We start from the raw sequence: 17857 nt of genomic DNA, 5'->3' as shown, positions 1-17857 counted from the left end.
CCAGTGGACTCTGAATTAAAACTGACAAACACCTCTCTTGAAAACTCTAGTCTTGATTATTGGTGATAACTTATTCTACTGTATTCTGTAGAGCATTTCAACAGTCCTTTATCCCCTTATCGACCTTATTTGTTCCTATATGTTCTAGATCAGAGGTCCTTACCGACCTAGGACATATGTGTATGTCCTAGCAATTGCGCGGGCAGCAGCGCTGTGCTGACAGTCGAGCCCTGGCCCTCACAGACAGACGGTCGCAGTGCCGTCCCTGGATGTTTAACCCCCTAAATGCCATGATTGATATCTGTTGTGGCACTTAAGGGATTAGGAGAGGGGAATCGTACGCCATCTCTCCTCTGATTGATGCCCCCACATTGTGATCGTGAGTGCACGATCGTTGTCATGGTGACCTGAGGTTGTCATGACGATCCCTGGGTCATCAGACTACAGAATGCATGAGTGATCATACCTCCAGCATGATCACTCAGGCTTTCACAGTGCAGCTCTGGCAGCTACACTGTACTGCAGTGATCGCCCATTACAATACAATGTGTCTGCGTCAAAGCACTGTAGGGTCATATCCCATATAGGGACTAAGGCTACTTTCACACATCAGTTTATTTGCAATCAGGCACAATCCGGTTTGTGCCTGATGCAACGGATCCGTGTCAGAGTGTGTAAAAACTGATGTGACGGATCCGGTAAAAAACAGATCCGGGTTTTTTTTTTTTAAAGCTGAGAGAGAGGGAGAGACCCCGTCATCACCGCACACGCAGGCACTCCCGCACGCATCATCCCCGCACACACCCCGGCACTCCCGCACGCATCATCCCCGCGCACACCCCGGCACTCCCGCACGCATCATCCCCGCGCACACCCCGGCACTCCCGCACGCATCATCCCCGCGCACACCCCGGCACTCCCGCACGCATCATCCCCCGCACATGCCGGCACTCCCGCACGCATCATCACCGCACACGCAGGTACTCCCGCACGCATCATCACCGCACACGCAGGCACTCCCGCACGCATCATCCCCGCCACACCCCGACACTCACGCACGCATCATCCCCGCACACACCCCGACACTCCCGCACGCATCATCCCCGCACACACCCCGACACTCCCGCACGCATCATCCCCGCACACACCCCGACACTCCCGCACGCATCATCCCCCGCACACACCCCGACACTCCCGCACGCATCATCCCCCGCACACACCCCGACACTCCAGCACGCATCATCCCCGCACACACCCCGGCACTCCCACACGCATCATCCCCGCACACACCCCAGCACTCCCGCACGCATCATCCCCGCACACACCCCGGCACTCCCGCACACACCCCGACATTCCCGCACGCATCATCCCCGCACACACCCCGGCACTCCCGCACGCATCATCCCCGCACACACCCCGACACTCCCGCACGCATCATCCCCCGCACACACCCCGACACTCCCGCACGCATCATCCCCCGCACACACCCCGACACTCCCGCACGCATCATCCCCCGCACACACCCCGACACTCCCGCACGCATCATCCCCCGCACACACCCCGACACTCCAGCACGCATCATCCCCGCACACACCCCGGCACTCCCACACGCATCATCCCCGCACACACCCCAGCACTCCCGCACGCATCATCCCCGCACACACCCCGGCACTCCCGCACACACCCCGACATTCCCGCACGCATCATCCCCGCACACACCCCGGCACTCCCGCACGCATCATCACCGCACACACCCCGGCACTCCCGCACGCATCATCATCACAGCACACACCCCGACACTACCTCAGTGACATCACCGCTGACAGCGCGACTCCTTCAGTTGCTGCGTGGAGCTGCTAGAGAGCGGCGGTGTTCCACGGTCGCTCCTGTCAGCTTCATGTAGCAGAGCTGAAAGCGTCGCGGGACCTCTGGATTACGTCGGACAAGGATTTTAATAAAATGGTGAAAGAGGGTTTTTTTTGTCCTTTATTCCAAATAAAGTATTTTTTGGGGTTTATGTGTTTATTTACTTTCACTTACAGGTTAATCATTGGGGGTCTCATAGACGCCTCCCATGATTAACCCCTTATTATCCCGATTGCCACCGCACCAGGGCAATTCGGGATGAGCCGGGTAGAGTCCCGGGACTGTCGCATCTAATGCATGCGGCAATTCCGGGCGGCTGCTGGCTGATATTGTTAGGCTTCATAACGTGGAGCTCCCATCCTGAGAATACCAGCCTTCAGCCGTGTGGCTTTACCCTGGCTAGCATCAAAATAGGGGGGAACCGCACGTTGTTTTTTTTTTTTAATTATTTATTTTTCTTCGGCGCTCTATTGGGAGACCCAGACGATTGGGTGTATAGCACTGCCTCCGGAGGCCACACAAAGCAATTACACTAAAAAGTGTAAGGCCCCTCCCCTTCTGGCTATACACCCCCAGTGGGATCACTGGCTCACCAGTTTTCTGCTTTGTGCGAAGGAGGTCAGACATCCACGCATAGCTCCACTGTTTGTAGTCAGCAGTAGCTGCTGGCTCTATCGGATGGAAGAAAAGAGGGCCCATATAGGGCCCCCAGCATGCTCCCTTCTCACCCGCGGTTGGTGCTTGTAAGGTTGAGGTACCTATTGCTGGTACGGAGGCTGGAGCCCACATGCTGTTTTCCTTCCACATCCCCTTAGGGCTCTGTGGAAGTGGGGTCTTGCCGGCCCCCAAGCCCTGGGGCCGGGCTCCATCCACAGACCCATAGAACCTGTTGGATTTGGAGCGGGAGTGCCGTTCAGGGACAAGGCCCTGCAACTTTCAGGTACTCTGTGTCCCCGGCAGGCACGGACACTCTCAGGGCCTGCTGAGCGTTGTAGTGCGCCGGGGACAGTGGCGCTGTACGCTGGGGGTTAGGTCACTGCAGCTTTGCTGAGTGACGTTGTGTATTGGGAACTACTGCGCCGACCGCTCCTGGAGCGGCGGCGCAGCTGCGACTTATGGTGCGCCGGGGGCTTTGCGCCGACCGCGCTTTTACGGCGGCGGCGCTTCTAACTTTAGCCCCCGGCTTCTGCGGCCTAGCGCCGCTTCGTTCCCGCCCCCACCCTGTCAATCAGGGTAGGGGAGAGACGCTGCTCAATAGGCAGCGCCGAGGGCTGGAGCTTTATTTACATGCTCCAGCCCTCTCACTAGGCACAAGGGGAAGCAGACTTCCCGCTCTTCGTCGGTGTACGCCCAGGGCCCGCCCCCCCTCTCCACAAGGACGCCGGCAGCCATTACATGCGATCTGGCTGGGGAAAGGCAGCAGGCTCTGGGAGACCCAGACTAGAGGGATTTCTGGCGACCACACACCGCTCCTAAGCGGGCGGTAAGCTGCACAGTAGTGCTGGCCCCACTAGTGCCTCAGTGATATATAGTGTACTTTTGTCTTGGTACCATATATATATATATATATAGTTGCACTGTAGGTCGCTTCTTGGCTGGACACCCTGTACTGCTCTGAGGAGGCAGCAACATGTCATCCGCAAAACGCAAGGCTGCCAAGGCACGGGCTGTGTGCACTGTTTGTACTGCATGTGGGGCTGATCTACCGGCAGGCTCCAATGATTCACATTGTGTGCAATGTTCAGTCCCAGTGGCACTTCGTCAGCCAGAGCCTATTGTGGTGGTAGCCCAGGCAGCGACGCCTGTGAACCCTGCCCCGGTGACGGGGACAGACTTTGCAGTGTTTGCTGATAAAATGTCTGAGGCTATGACAAAAATCCTGGAGACCTTGCAGGCCAGGCCAGTTCCTCAGACCATGGACACTGCTGTGGCTATGCTCTCTGGTCCCCCTCAGTTGGAACTAATCCGTACTTCAAGGGGGTCTCAAGCATCACAAGCTGAAGTCTCTGACTCAGATGACAGTCCCAGGCAGCCTAAGCGAGCTCGCTGGGAAAGACCCTCCACGTCATCACACTGCTCAGGGTCTCAGCGAGAAGAATCTCTCTGTGATGAGACTGAAGAAGGTGATCAGGATTCTAATCCTGAGGCCCCTCTCAATCTGGATGCCCCTGAGGGTGACGCCATGGTTAATGACCTTATATCGGCAATTAATAGACTGTTGGATATTTCTCCCCCAGCTCCTTCAGCAGAGGAGGCAGCTGCACAGCAGGAGAAGTTCCATTTCCTGTATCCCAAGCGTAAATTAAGTGCTTTTTTGGACCACTCTGACTTCAGAGAATCAATCCAGAAGCACGACGCTCATCCAGACAAGCGTTTCTCTAAACGTTCTAAGGATACCCGTTATCCTTTTCCCTCTGAAGTAGCCAAACGCTGGACCCAGTGCCCAAAGGTGGATCCCCCAATTTCCAAGCTTGCGGCTAGATCTATAGTCGCAGTAGAGGATGGCGCTTCACTTAAAGATGCCAACGACAGACAGATGGACCTTTGGTTGAAATCTGTCTATGAAGCTATCGGCGCGTCGTTTGCTCCAGCATTCGCGGCCGTGTGGGCACTCCAAGCTATTTCAGCTGGTTTAGCACAGGTGGATGCTATCATACATCCAGCAGTGCCACAGGTGGCGTCCCTAACTTCGCAAATGTCTGCGTTTGCGACTTATGCTATCAATGCTGTCCTAGAATCTACGAGCCGTACCTCTATGGCGGCCGCCAATTCTGTGGTTTTGCGCAGAGCCTTATGGTTAAAGGACTGGAAAGCAGATGCTGGTTCCAAAAAATGCTTAACCAGCTTGCCATTATCTAGAGACAGACTGTTTGGTGAGCCATTGGCTGAAATCATAAAACAGTCCAAGGGTAAGGACTCTTCCTTGCCACAGCCCAGAGCAAGTAAACCTCAACAGAAAAAGTGGCAGTCGAGGTTTCGGTCCTTTCGAGGCTCGGGCAAGCCCCAATTCTCCTCGTCCAAAGGGACTCAAAAAGGACAAGGGAGCTCAGATTCCTGGCGGGCTCACTCACGCCCCAGGAAAGCAAATGGAGGAACCGCTTCCAAAGCGGCTACCTCATGACTTTCGGCCTCCTCCCTCCGCATCCTCGGTCGGTGGCAGGCTCTCCCGCTTTTGCGACATTTGGCTGTCACAGGTCAAAGACCGGTGGGTAACAGACATTTTGTCTCGCGGGTACAGAATCGAGTTCAGTTCTCGGCCTCCACTTCGGTTCTTCAGAACCTCCCCACACCCCAACCGAGCAGATGCCCTGCTGCAGGCGGTGGACTCTCTAAGAGCAGAAGGAGTCGTGATCCCTGTCCCCCCTCTGGAACGGGGGCGAGGATTTTACTCCAATCTCTTTGTGGTTCCAAAAAAGGACGGCTCCTTCCGTCCTGTTCTGGACCTAAAACTGCTCAACAAGCATGTGAACGCCAGGCGGTTCCGGATGGAATCCCTCCGCTCAGTCATTGCCTCAATGTCCCAAGGAGATTTCCTAGCATCAATAGACATCAAAGATGCTTATCTCCACGTGCCGATTGCTACGGAGCACCAACGCTTTCTGCGCTTCGTGATAGGAGACGAACACCTTCAGTTCATGGCTCTGCCATTTGGTCTGGCGACAGCCCCCCGGGTGTTCACCAAGATCATGGCAGCAGTGGTAGCAGTCTTGCACTCTCACGGACACTCTGTGATCCCTTACTTGGACGATCTACTGGTCAAGGCACCCTCTCAGGAGGCATGCCAACTCAGCCTGAGTTTTGCACTGGAGACTCTCCAGGCGTTCGGGTGGATCATCAACTTCCCAAAGTCAAATCTGTCACCGACCCAATCACTAACGTATCTTGGCATGGAGTTTCATACTCTATCAGCGATAGTGAAGCTTCCGCTGAGCAAGCAGCGGTCACTACAGACAGGGGTGCAGGCTCTCCTTCAAAGTCAGTCGCACTCCTTAAGACGCCTCATGCACTTCCTCGGGAAGATGGTGGCGGCAATAGAGGCGGTTCCGTTTGCGCAGTTTCATCTGCGTCCACTTCAATGGGACATTCTCCGCCAATGGGACGGGAGGTCGACATCCCTGGACAGGAAAGTCTCCCTTTCCCAAACGGCCAAGGACTCTATGCAGTGGTGGCTCCTGTCCACCTCATTATCACAGGGAAGATCCTTCCTACCACCGTCCTGGGCGGTGGTCACGACAGACGCGAGTCTGTCAGGGTGGGGAGCAGTGTTTCTTCACCACAGGGCTCAGGGTACGTGGACTCAGCAGGAGTCCAGCCTTCAGATCAATTTTCTGGAAATCAGAGCAGTGTATCTTGCCCTTCTAGCCTTCCAGCAGTGGCTGGAAGGGAAGCAGATCCGAATTCAATCGGACAACTCCACAGCGGTGGCATACATCAATCACCAAGGGGGGACTCGCAGTCGGCAAGCCTTCCAGGAAGTCCGGCGGATTCTGATGTGGGTGGAAGCCACGGCCTCCACCATATCCGCAGTTCACATCCCCGGCGTAGAAAACTGGGAAGCAGACTTCCTCAGTCGCCAGGGCATGGACGCAGGGGAATGGTCCCTTCACCCGGACGTGTTTCAGGAAATCTGCCGCCGATGGGGAAGGCCGGACGTCGACCTGATGGCGTCCCGGCACAACAACAAGGTCCCAACCTTCATGGCACGGTCTCGCGATCAAAGAGCCCTAGCAGCAGACGCCCTAGTGCAAGATTGGTCGCAGTTCCGGCTCCCTTATGTGTTTCCACCTCTGGCACTCTTGCCCAGAGTGCTACGCAAGATCAGATCCGACTGCAGCCGCGTCATACTCGTCGCCCCAGACTGGCCAAGGAGGGCGTGGTATCCGGATCTGTGGCATCTCACGGTCGGCCAACCGTGGGCACTTCCAGACCGACCAGACTTACTGTCCCAGGGGCCGTTTTTCCATCGGAATTCTGCGGCCCTGAACCTGACTGTGTGGCCATTGAATCCTGGATCCTAGCGTCTTCAGGATTATCCCAAGGGGTCGTTGCCACCATGAGACAGGCTAGGAAGCCCACGTCTGCTAAGATCTACCACAGAACGTGGAGGATATTCTTATCCTGGTGCTCTGCTCAGGGAGTGTCTCCCTGGCCATTTGCATTACCTACCCTTCTTTCCTTCCTGCAATCTGGGTTAGAAAAAGGGTTGTCGCTCGGCTCCCTGAAAGGACAAGTCTCGGCGCTATCCGTCTTTTTTCAGAAGCGTCTAGCACGACTTTCTAAGGTGCGCACGTTCCTACAGGGGGTTTGCCATATCGTTCCCCCGTACAAGCGGCCGTTAGATCCATGGGATCTGAACAGGGTACTAGTTGCCCTCCAGAAGCCGCCCTTCGAGCCTCTGAAGGAGGTTTCACTTTCTAGACTATCACAGAAAGTGGCTTTTCTGGTAGCGATCACATCTCTCCGGAGAGTGTCTGAGCTAGCAGCGCTGTCTTCCAAGGCTCCCTTCCTGGTCTTCCACCAGGACAAGGTAGTGCTGCGCCCCATTCAGGAGTTTCTCCCGAAGGTGGTATCCTCTTTTCATCTTAATCAGGATATCTCTTTGCCTTCGTTTTGTCCTCATGCAGTTCATCGGTATGAGAAGGACTTACATTTGTTAGATCTGGTGAGAGCACTCAGAATCTACATTTCCCGCACGGCGCCCCTGCGCCGTTCGGATGCACTCTTTGTCCTTGTCGCTGGTAAGCGCAAATGGTCGCAGGCTTCTAAGGCCACCCTGGCTCGATGGATCAAAGAACCAATTCTTGAAGCCTACCGTTCTGCGGGGCTTCCGGTTCCATCAGGGCTGAAGGCCCATTCTACCAGAGCCGTGGGTGCGTCCTGGGCATTGCGACACCAGGCTACGGCTCAACAGGTGTGCCAGGCAGCTACCTGGTCGAGTCTGCACACTTTCACCAAACATTATCAGGTGCATACCTATGCTTCGGCGGACGCCAGCCTAGGTAGAAGAGTCCTGCAGGCGGCAGTTGCCTCCCCGTAGGGGAGGGCTGTCTTTGCAGCTCTAACATGAGGTATTTCTTTACCCACCCAGGGACAGCTTTTGGACGTCCCAATCGTCTGGGTCTCCCAATAGAGCGCCGAAGAAGAAGGGAATTTTGTTACTTACCGTAAATTCCTTTTCTTCTAGCTCTTATTGGGAGACCCAGCACCCGCCCTGTTGTCCTTCGGGATTTTTGGTTTGTTTGCGGGTACACATGTTGTTCATGTTGAACGGTTTTCAGTTCTCCGATGTTACTCGGAGTAAATTTGTTTAAACCAGTTATTGGCTTTCCTCCTTCTTGCTTTTGCACTAAAACTGGTGAGCCAGTGATCCCACTGGGGGTGTATAGCCAGAAGGGGAGGGGCCTTACACTTTTTAGTGTAATTGCTTTGTGTGGCCTCCGGAGGCAGTGCTATACACCCAATCGTCTGGGTCTCCCAATAAGAGCTAGAAGAAAAGGAATTTACGGTAAGTAACAAAATTCCCTTCATTTTACTGCAAGATATAGACCCGCCCACTGGCGGCTATGATTGGTTGCATTGAGACAGCTGTCACTCAGCGTGGGGGCGTGTCTGACTACAACCAATCATAGGCGCCGGTGGGCAGGGAAAGCAGTGAATACGAGATTGAATAATGGGCGGCCGGCATTTTCAAATCAGGAGAAGCCGCCAGCAGTGTGACAGCCGTGCAGCGCTGCGCTGGTGATCGGTGAGTGGGTGAGAGTGAGTGAATGAGTCAGTGAGTGAGAGAGAGAGAGAGGCTGGTGCCACACAGGGCACTACTGCGATGCTCGCATGACACTCGACTCATGCTGGCAGCACAGCAGGAGCCGAGTGTCATACTAGTGTCCCTGCGTCTGTGGTCCGACCGTGCGAGCGGACCACAGCTGCGGGGGGCGGGCAGGCTCTCAGGAGGGGCGGGCTGGCACGGAGGAGGGGAAGGTGGGATTTATCTCCCTCTCTCCTCTGTAGCCGGCTATTGTGAATCTCCCTCTGCACGTGCGGTACACCGGTGTACCGCGAGTGCAGTGCGATTTTTCTCTCGCCCCATTCACTTGAATGGGTACGAGAGAAAGGAGTCTCGCATTACAGTTGCAGCATGCTGCGATTGTTTTCTCGGTCCGATTAGGGCTGAGAAAATAATCGCTCATGTGTGCTGACACACAGGCTAGAATTGGTCCGAGTGGAATGCGATGTTTTATCGCACTCCACTCGCACCGATTTTCTTAGGCCAGAGAATCACTTCTGGGCATGTTCAGAAGTAAAAACCGAATCCGGTACATGCTTCCGGCGTTTGATGCATGCCACCGGATTCGGTGTGCGTAGACTTTCATTATGCACCATGCCGCACAGCGCCGCACCCGGCGCTGTGCGGTGTTTTTTATGAGACAAAAACCGTTGCATGAAACGTTCCATGCGGCCACCGCATTCATTAATTAAGCCGCATCCGGAAATAGCCGGATGCAACGCAAGGTCATCAGGCACAATCCGGCGACAATACAAATAAATGGGGATAAAACGGATGCGGTACCGGATCAGTTTTAACCGTTTTTTTCCAGATGGTGCCTGATGGGAAAAACCTGATGTGTGAAAGTAGCCTAAGTAAAAAAGTGAGAAAAAAAATATGTAACTATGTTTTCTTCAGCGCTCTATTGGGAGACCCAGACGATTGGGGTATAGCTACTGCCCTCTGGAGGCCACACAAAGCACTACACTAAAAGTGCAAGGCCCCTCCCTCTCTGGCTATACCCCCCCGTGGTATCACGGGTACTCCAGTTTTAGCTTTGTGTGCGAAGGAGGTCAGACATTCCATGCATAGCTCCACAGATTTTAGTCAGCAGTAGCTGCTGACTAGTTCGGATGGAAGAAAAGAGGACACATATAGTGTTCCCAGCATGCTCCCTTCTCACCCCTGGATGGTGTTGTAAGGTTGAGGTACCTATTGCTGGTACAGGGCTGGAGCCTGACATGCTGTTTTTCCTTCCACATCCCCTTGGGGGTTCTGTGGAAGTGGGATCCTGCCGGCCTCAAAGCTCTGTCGCCGGGCTCCATCCACAGACCCATCAGAACCTGATGGATACGGAGCAGGAGTACCATCAGGGACCGGGCCCTGCATCATACAGGTACTCTGTGTCCCCGGCAGGCACAGACACACTCCGGGCTGGCTGGGTGTTGTAGTGCGCCGGGGACCGTACACTGAGCTGGTGTTCCTACAGTCATCTGGGGGACTTTGTGTTCTGGGAACGCAGCGCCGACCCTCACTGGACCGGGCGGCGCTGCTGTGACTTGTGGTGCGCCGGGGATACGCCGACCGCGCTTTTACGGCGGCGGCGTTTATAACTCTAGTCCCCGGCTTTTGGGCCTAGGACGCCGGCAGCTCCGATCGTTCCCGCCCCCACCCTGTCAATCATTCTGTCATTGCCTCAATGTCTCAAGGAGACTTCCTTGCCTCAATAGACATCAAGGATGCTTATCTCCACGTGCCAATTGCTACAGAACATCAACGTTTTCTACGTTTTGTGATAGGAGACGACCATTTTCAGTTCGTAGCTCTGCCATTTGGTCTGGCGACAGCCCCACGGGTCTTCACCAAGGTCATGGCGGCGGTGGTAGCAGTCTTGCACTCTCAGGGACACTCGGTGATCCCTTACCTAGACGATCTACTTGTCAAGGCACCCTCTCAAGAGGCATGCCAACTCAGTCTACAGGCTACGCTGGAGACTCTCCAGACTTTTGGATGGATCATCAACTTTCCAAAGTCAAATCTGTCACCGACACAGTCACTAACGTATCTTGGCATGGAGTTTCATACTCGAGCAGCGAGAGTGAAGCTTCCGCTAAACAAGCAGCGGTCCCTACAGACAGGGGTGCAATCGCTCCTTCAGGGCCAGTCGCACCCCTTACGGCGCCTCATGCACTTCCTAGGGAAGATGGTGGCAGCCATGGAAGCAGTTCCCTTTGCGCAGTTTCATCTGCGTCCACTTCAATGGGACATTCTCCGCCAATGGGACGGGAAGACGACTTCCCTAGACAGGAAAGTCTCTCTTTCCCAGACGGCCAAGGACTCTCTGCAATGGTGGCTCCTTCCCACCTCATTGTCTCAGGGAAGATCCTTCCTGCCCCCATCCTGGGCAGTAGTCACGACAGATGCGAGTCTGTCGGGGTGGGGAGCAGTGTTTCTACACCACAGGGCTCAGGGGACGTGGACTCAGCAGGAGTCCACCCTTCAGATCAATGTTCTGGAAATCAGGGCAGTGTATCTTGCCCTACTGGCCTTCCAACAGTGGCTGGAAGGAAAGCAGATCCGAATCCAATCGGACAACTCCACAGCGGTGGCATACATCAACCACCAAGGAGGGACGCGCAGCCGGCAAGCCTTCAGGAAGTCCGGCGCATTCTGATGTGGGTGGAGGAAAGAGCATCCACCATATCCGCAGTTCACATCCCGGGCGTAGAAAACTGGGAAGCAGACTTCCTCAGTCGCCAGGGCATGGACGCGGGGGAATGGTCCCTTCACCCGGACGTGTTTCAGGAAATCTGTCGCCGATGGGGAGTGCCGGACGTCGACCTAATGGCGTCTCGGCACAACAACAAGGTCCCGGCATTCATGGCGCGGTCGCGAGATCAAAGAGCGCTGGCGGCAGACGCCTTGGTGCAAGATTGGTCGCACTTCCGCCTCCCATATGTATTCCCGCCTCTGGCACTCTTGCCCAGAGTACTACGCAAGATCAGATCCGATTGCAGCCGCATCATACTCGTCGCCCCAGACTGGCCGAGGAGATCGTGGTATCCGGATCTGTGGCATCTCACGGTCGGCCGACCGTGGTCGCTTCCAGACCGTCCAGACCTGCTGTCTCAAGGGCCGTTTTTCCATCAGAATTCTGCGGCCCTGAACCTGACTGTGTGGCCATTGAGTCCTGGATCCTATCGTCAACAGGATTATCCCAGGGAGTGGTAGCCACAATGAGACAAGCTAGGAAGTCAACTTCTGCTAAGATCTACCACAGAACGTGGAAGATTTTCTTAACCTGGTGCTCTGCTCAGGGAGTGTCTCCCTGGCCATTTGCATTGCCCACTTTTCTATCTTTCCTGCAATCAGGGTTGGAAAAGGGCTTGTCGCTCGGCTCCCTTAAAGGGCAAGTCTCGGCACTATCCGTGTTTTTTCAGAAGCGTCTAGCACGTCTTCCTAAGGTGCGCACGTTCCTGCAGGGGGTCTGTCATATTGTGCCCCCGTACAAGCGGCCGTTGGATCCATGGGATCTGAACAGGGTACTAGTGGCTCTCCAGAAGCCGCCCTTCGAGCCTCTCAAAGAAGTTTCTTTTTCTCGCCTGTCACAGAAAGTGGCGTTTCTTGTTGCGATCACATCGCTTCGGCGAGTGTCTGAGCTGGCTGCTCTGTCATCCAAGGCTCCCTTCTTGGTGTTCCACCAGGACAAGGTTGTGCTGCGCCCCATTCCGGAGTTTCTCCCTAAGGTCGTATCCTCGTTTCATCTTAATCAGGATATATCATTGCCTTCCTTTTATCCTCATCCGGTTCACCGGTATGAAAGGGACTTGCGTTTGCTAGATCTGGTGAGAGCACTCAGGATCTACATTTCCCGCACGGCGCCCATGCGCCGTTCCGATGCACTTTTTGTCCTTGTCGCCGGTCCGCGCAAGGGGTTGCAGGCTTCTAAAGCCACCTTGGCTCGATGGATCAAAGAACCAATTATAGAGGCCTACCGTTCTGCTGGGCTTCCGGTTCCTTCAGGGCTAAAAGCCCACTCAACCAGAGCCGTAGGTGCGTCCTGGGCATTACGGCACCAGGCTTCGGCTCAACAGGTGTGTCAGGCGGCTACCTGGTCGAGTCTGCACACGTTCACCAAGCATTATCAGGTGCATACCTATGCTTCGGCGGATGCCAGCTTAGGTAGAAGAGTCCTGCAGGCGGCAGTGACATCCCCGTAGGGGGGGGCTGTTTTGCAGCTCTAACATGAGGTATTTCTTTACCCACCCAGGGACAGCTTTTGGACGTCCCAATCGTCTGGGTCTCCCAATAGAGCGCTGAAGAAGAAGGGAATTTTGTTACTTACCGTAAATTCCTTTTCTTCTAGCTCTTATTGGGAGACCCAGCACCCGCCCTGTTGTCCTTCGGGATTGTTTTTGCTGTTTGCGGGTACACATGTTGTTCATGTTGAACGGTTTTTCAGTTCTCCGATGTTACTCGGAGTTAATTTGTTTAAACCAGTTGTTGGCTTCCTCCTTCTTGCTTTGGCACTAAAACTGGAGTACCCGTGATACCACGGGGGGGTATAGCCAGAGAGGGAGGGGCCTTGCACTTTTAGTGTAGTGCTTTGTGTGGCCTCCAGAGGGCAGTAGCTATACCCCAATCGTCTGGGTCTCCCAATAAGAGCTAGAAGAAAAGGAATTTACGGTAAGTAACAAAATTCCCTTCTTTGTTTGTTTTTGTTTTTTTTAACAAAAAAAGTATTTCAATAAATAGTTATTTGTGTAAAACAAAAATAAAGAAAAAGTACACATTTGTTATTGCCGCGTTCATAACAACTTGCTCTATAAGGCCGGTTTCACACTTTTCGCTTTTCGCCGGTTTGCCGGATCCGGCGCTCTCCCATACAGTGACTACAGTACCGTGACAGCGCATCAAGCGCTGGTCACATGCTATCATGTGACCGGCGCATGTGACCCGGAAGTTACAGCGCTGTCACTGTACTGTATTTTCTGTACGGGAGAGCGCCGGATCCGGCAAACCGGCGAAAAGCCGGATGTGTGAAACCGGCCTAAAACTGTCACTCCAGTTAACCCCTTTTTGGAACACTGTAAAAAATGAAAAACTTTGAAAACTGTCTTTTCATTAAATAGCTAACAAAGTGGAAGAAAAAGCAATCAAAAAGTCATATGTAAATAAAAATTACAACACTGAAAACGTCATCTTGTCACAGAAAAAACAAGCCACCAAGCAGCTACATGAGCGAAAAAATAATTTTTTTTATAGCTCTCAGAATACACCAATACAAAAACTGTTTTTATGTCTATAAAATAGTAGTTATGATGTAAAAGTGGCAGAACATGAAAAAACTATAGAAATGTGGTATCACTGTAATCTGACCTGAAGAATAAAGCTGTCTTATCACTTTTATGACACGGCGAATGGCAATAAAAACAAAAAAACAATTCCTGAATTTAGGTTTCTTGATTCTGCCTCACAAAAAGAATAGAAAGCGATCAAAAGATATATGTGGTCCAAAATAGTAACCAATAAAAACTGTAACTCATCCTTTAAAAAACAAGCCATCAGATGACTGTCAGCAGAGAAATAAAAAAAACTATAGCCTTCAAAAACCTAAATACAAAAAAAAACTATATAAATCTTGTATCGTTGTAATCGTACTGACTGATGGAACAAAGCCGCCTAATCACCTATACCATATGGTGAACGGTGTAAAAAATAAAGCTAATTCTTCACCTACTCTTGGTTTGTTCATTCTGCCTTCCAAAGATCGCAGTACGGCACGCCTCGTATTTATTCTGACATTTTGATCAAGTATATCACATAAAAAGAAAACCCCGTGTGAGCTCCAGAATTCGGAGGACGGATGGTCCGATATTGTGGAAAAGTAAATGTTCCACCATGAGGCATTCGGCAGAAAAATAGACAACCCTCTTTTACCTGCCTCCAAATTTGACGCATCGGTCTAAGGAGGGGCAATAACTCCGTATACCCAACTTATCCATTTCCAGAAACCCAAATAAGCAATCCGCCTTTGTCGCGCAGGCTAAGTGACTTTCTGAGTTGAGCAAGTAGGAGTCAGGCATCCACACATGTAGGCCCTTAAGTTGAAATGATTAGGTTGTCATTTACATAGTGTGCGATATATATGCCTATGCAATGTACATTGCTGACTTTCTGTTGAAACTTGCCACCTAGCACCCAACCTGGAAGTTACTCGCATGCTGACCAGCCTAATCTCATCATTTATTTGGTATCATGATTTTTATGTTTAATATATCTTTATTATTATTATATTGTATCAAAACAAGGGTAAAATGTATAATTTTCAATCAAGTTAGAATTCTTATAAAGTATGTTTAGAGGAACGAGACAGTCAAACAATAAGTTTCAACGCTTAGGTCATCCTCTGTATGTAAGAAATATGGTTTCTAGATTCACGTCGGGATCCAGTTGGTGTTATACTGATTACCGAAAATCTATGAGAACGTCACTTTTTTCCCAAAAATCCTCATATTAATTGTCTTTCGTAAACTGTAACATATGTAATTATCTTATACTACTAAACTATAAGAAATAGTTTCAGGAACTCCCATTCAAGGATTTCCTTAAGGTAGAATACAAGAAAAAAAAAAAATAAAAAGAAATAAGACATAAAGCAAGGAGGGAGAATAAAGAGAGGAAAGAAAAAAAGAAGAAAGGGAAAAGTATTACCATGATGTCACCCTGCCATCCACCTCGGTCTCATGGCCCACTCATCGTAGGCCCCTTCTATTCTAAAACACCTTGGGTTAGCCAGGTCTGAAATTGTTGAGATTCTCTAAATTCAATCCAGGGGTACCAGATTGTGAACCAAGTCTGAGTTGTGTCTGAATCAGATGCCCTCAGGTCCTCCAAGCGACGTAGAGTATCTAGTGCGTCAACCCAATCTACTCTCTTCAACTCATATGATATTCTCCAGTGTCTGGGAATAATCTGTCTCATTGAGATTACGAAGTAAGATAAGAGGTCTTTACGTATTTTGGAAACCGATGCACTAAACATGGAAAGTAATGCTATCTCCTGTGTAGGGATCACTTCCAAGTGCATAAGGCTGCTTTCACACATCCGGTTTTTCCTGTGCGGCACAATCCGGCGCTTTGCAGAAAAAACACAACCGTTTTTTTTTGCCGCCGGTTGCGTTTTTTCTTTATCGTTCCTTTGGGAGACCCAGACCATGGGTGTTTAGCTTCTGCCTCCGGAGGACACACAAAGTACTACACTTAAAAGTGTAGCTCCTCCCTCTGAGCTTATACACCCCCTGGTAGCCAGTCCTAGCCAGTTTATTGCTTTGTGTCAGGAGGCATACATCCACACATGCATTCTCATCTGATTTGTTTGACTTTTGGAAAGAGTTTGAAGAAGAGCGGGTCCATGTCTGGACTCCCGGCATGTCCCTTCTCACCCCACTGTGTCGGCGGTGTTGTTAAGGTTGATTTACAAGGCTACAGCCTTACATGCCGCGCTCCTTCACCATCCCTTCTGGGCTCTGGCTTGAAGTGGGAGCCAGCACGGTCTCCATGCCTGGCAGGAGTCCGGTCTCCATCCACAGCCCCTTGAGGATTCTGTTGGATCGGAGCACTCATCCCCAGGGACATGGCCCTGCGTCTCAGCAGCTAAGTACCTGAGACGTTTATGTTTGGGGTCCCGGTTCTTTTTTGTAAGGGGAGAGTATGCTGTATGTGATTGTTTTAACTTTTCCGGCGGGTTCTCTAGCTTTTGCCTGAGAACCGCGCCGATGGTGCCTGCTTGTCGGCCTCGCCACTTAAATTTAGGCCCCGGCTTCGCCGGAGGCCTAGTTTCATTTTCCTGCCCTCGCATGTCACTCATGCAGAGGGACAGGTTCGGCTCCTCCCGGCGGCCGTTCTACACAGGGGAGGGACACTCCCCACTGCTGGGGCGTCCCTCCTTCCCTGCAGGTCTCTATAGCCCTCCAGTTCCCGCTCTTTTATAGGAACGCCCCTAGTCCCGCCCCCTCTCTTCGCTCCGGTGGCCATTTCTCAGGCAGAGTTCACTCTGCTCTGGGACATCCTGCATTCTGCATCTCTGCTGAGGTGCTGCGCACTGGGGGACCGGGCTTCGGGATCTGGAGGGCACACAACACCGCGCTCAGCGGTCTGGTAAGCCACAGCCGGTCTCCGGTTGTGGACCTCTGTATATTCTCCCTGGGGTTCATTCTCTGCAAAACCCCCACTCCAGCAGCATGTCTCACACAAGGAGCAAGGCTCCAAAGCTTTATTCTGCATGCACTGCATGTAAGCTCCTGCTGCCTGAGCCGAGCATTTATCCACACTGTGATGGTTGCTCTAACTTGGCGGTGCCACAGCCTGGAGTCTCACTCCCAGTGGTCTCTCAGGCTGCTGCTGCACCTGTGACTGAACCCCCGGCCTGGGTAGAGTCCTTTTCTAGGTCCATATCCCAGTCATTTGCTGAGTCCATGGGACTTTTGTCCAGGACTTTGATGAATATGCATCAGCCTCCCTCACAGGGTGCCTCTAATACTCTTGACAGAGGACTCCTATCCTCTGACCTCCGTCCATCGGAGCTCACGGAGGATTCATCATCTGATCCCAGACCCCGTCCTTCTAAGAGAAGGCGCAGGGTTTCCTCCCCCTCCCCATCCCACGGCTCTGTCTCAAGAGCTGACTCTCAAGATGAGGAGGATGCCCTCACTGGGGGCTCGGAGGCTATGTATCCCATCGATTTCTCTGAGGGTGACTCAGATCTTAGTGATTTGATTGCTTCTATTAATTCTGTGCTGGATCTCAATCCGCCAGTGTCAGAGGAGCAACTCTCTTTGGCAGAAAAACATCAGTTTACCTCGCCTAAGAGAGTGAAGAGTGTGTTCTTTAACCACTCCAGTTTTCAGACAGTTGTGACCAAACCCAGGGCCTGCCCTGACAAACGCTTTCCAAAGCGTGGTTCTGATGACCGGTTTCCATTTCCACCTGAGGTGGTCAAGGAGTGGTCTCACTCCCCAAAGGTAGACCCTCCGGTGTCTAGGCTATCAGCCCGGACCGTTGTGTCGGTGGCTGACGGCACCTCACTTAAGGATTCCTCTGACCGTCAGATTGACCTTCTGGCAAAATCTGTGTATGAAGCTGCGGGGGCCGCGTTTTCCCCGACTTTTGCAGCAGTGTGGGCTCTCAAAGCCATCTCTGCTTCTCTAGAGGAGATGCATTCCCTCAC

At 52.4% G+C, this 17857-nt stretch overlaps 1 protein-coding gene across 2 annotated transcripts in view; it reads left to right on the top strand.

Moving 5' to 3' along the window:
- ADAD1 (adenosine deaminase domain containing 1) overlaps positions 1-17857 on the top strand; it is a 199736-nt gene that overhangs the window by 134447 nt on the left and 47432 nt on the right. The gene's annotated exons all lie outside the window — the stretch shown is intronic.

The sequence above is a fragment of the Anomaloglossus baeobatrachus genome, chromosome 1 (genome assembly GCF_048569485.1).
Source record: "Anomaloglossus baeobatrachus isolate aAnoBae1 chromosome 1, aAnoBae1.hap1, whole genome shotgun sequence".
Taxonomy (NCBI): domain Eukaryota; kingdom Metazoa; phylum Chordata; class Amphibia; order Anura; family Aromobatidae; genus Anomaloglossus; species Anomaloglossus baeobatrachus.
This window is presented reverse-complemented; position numbering and strand designations above follow the sequence as displayed.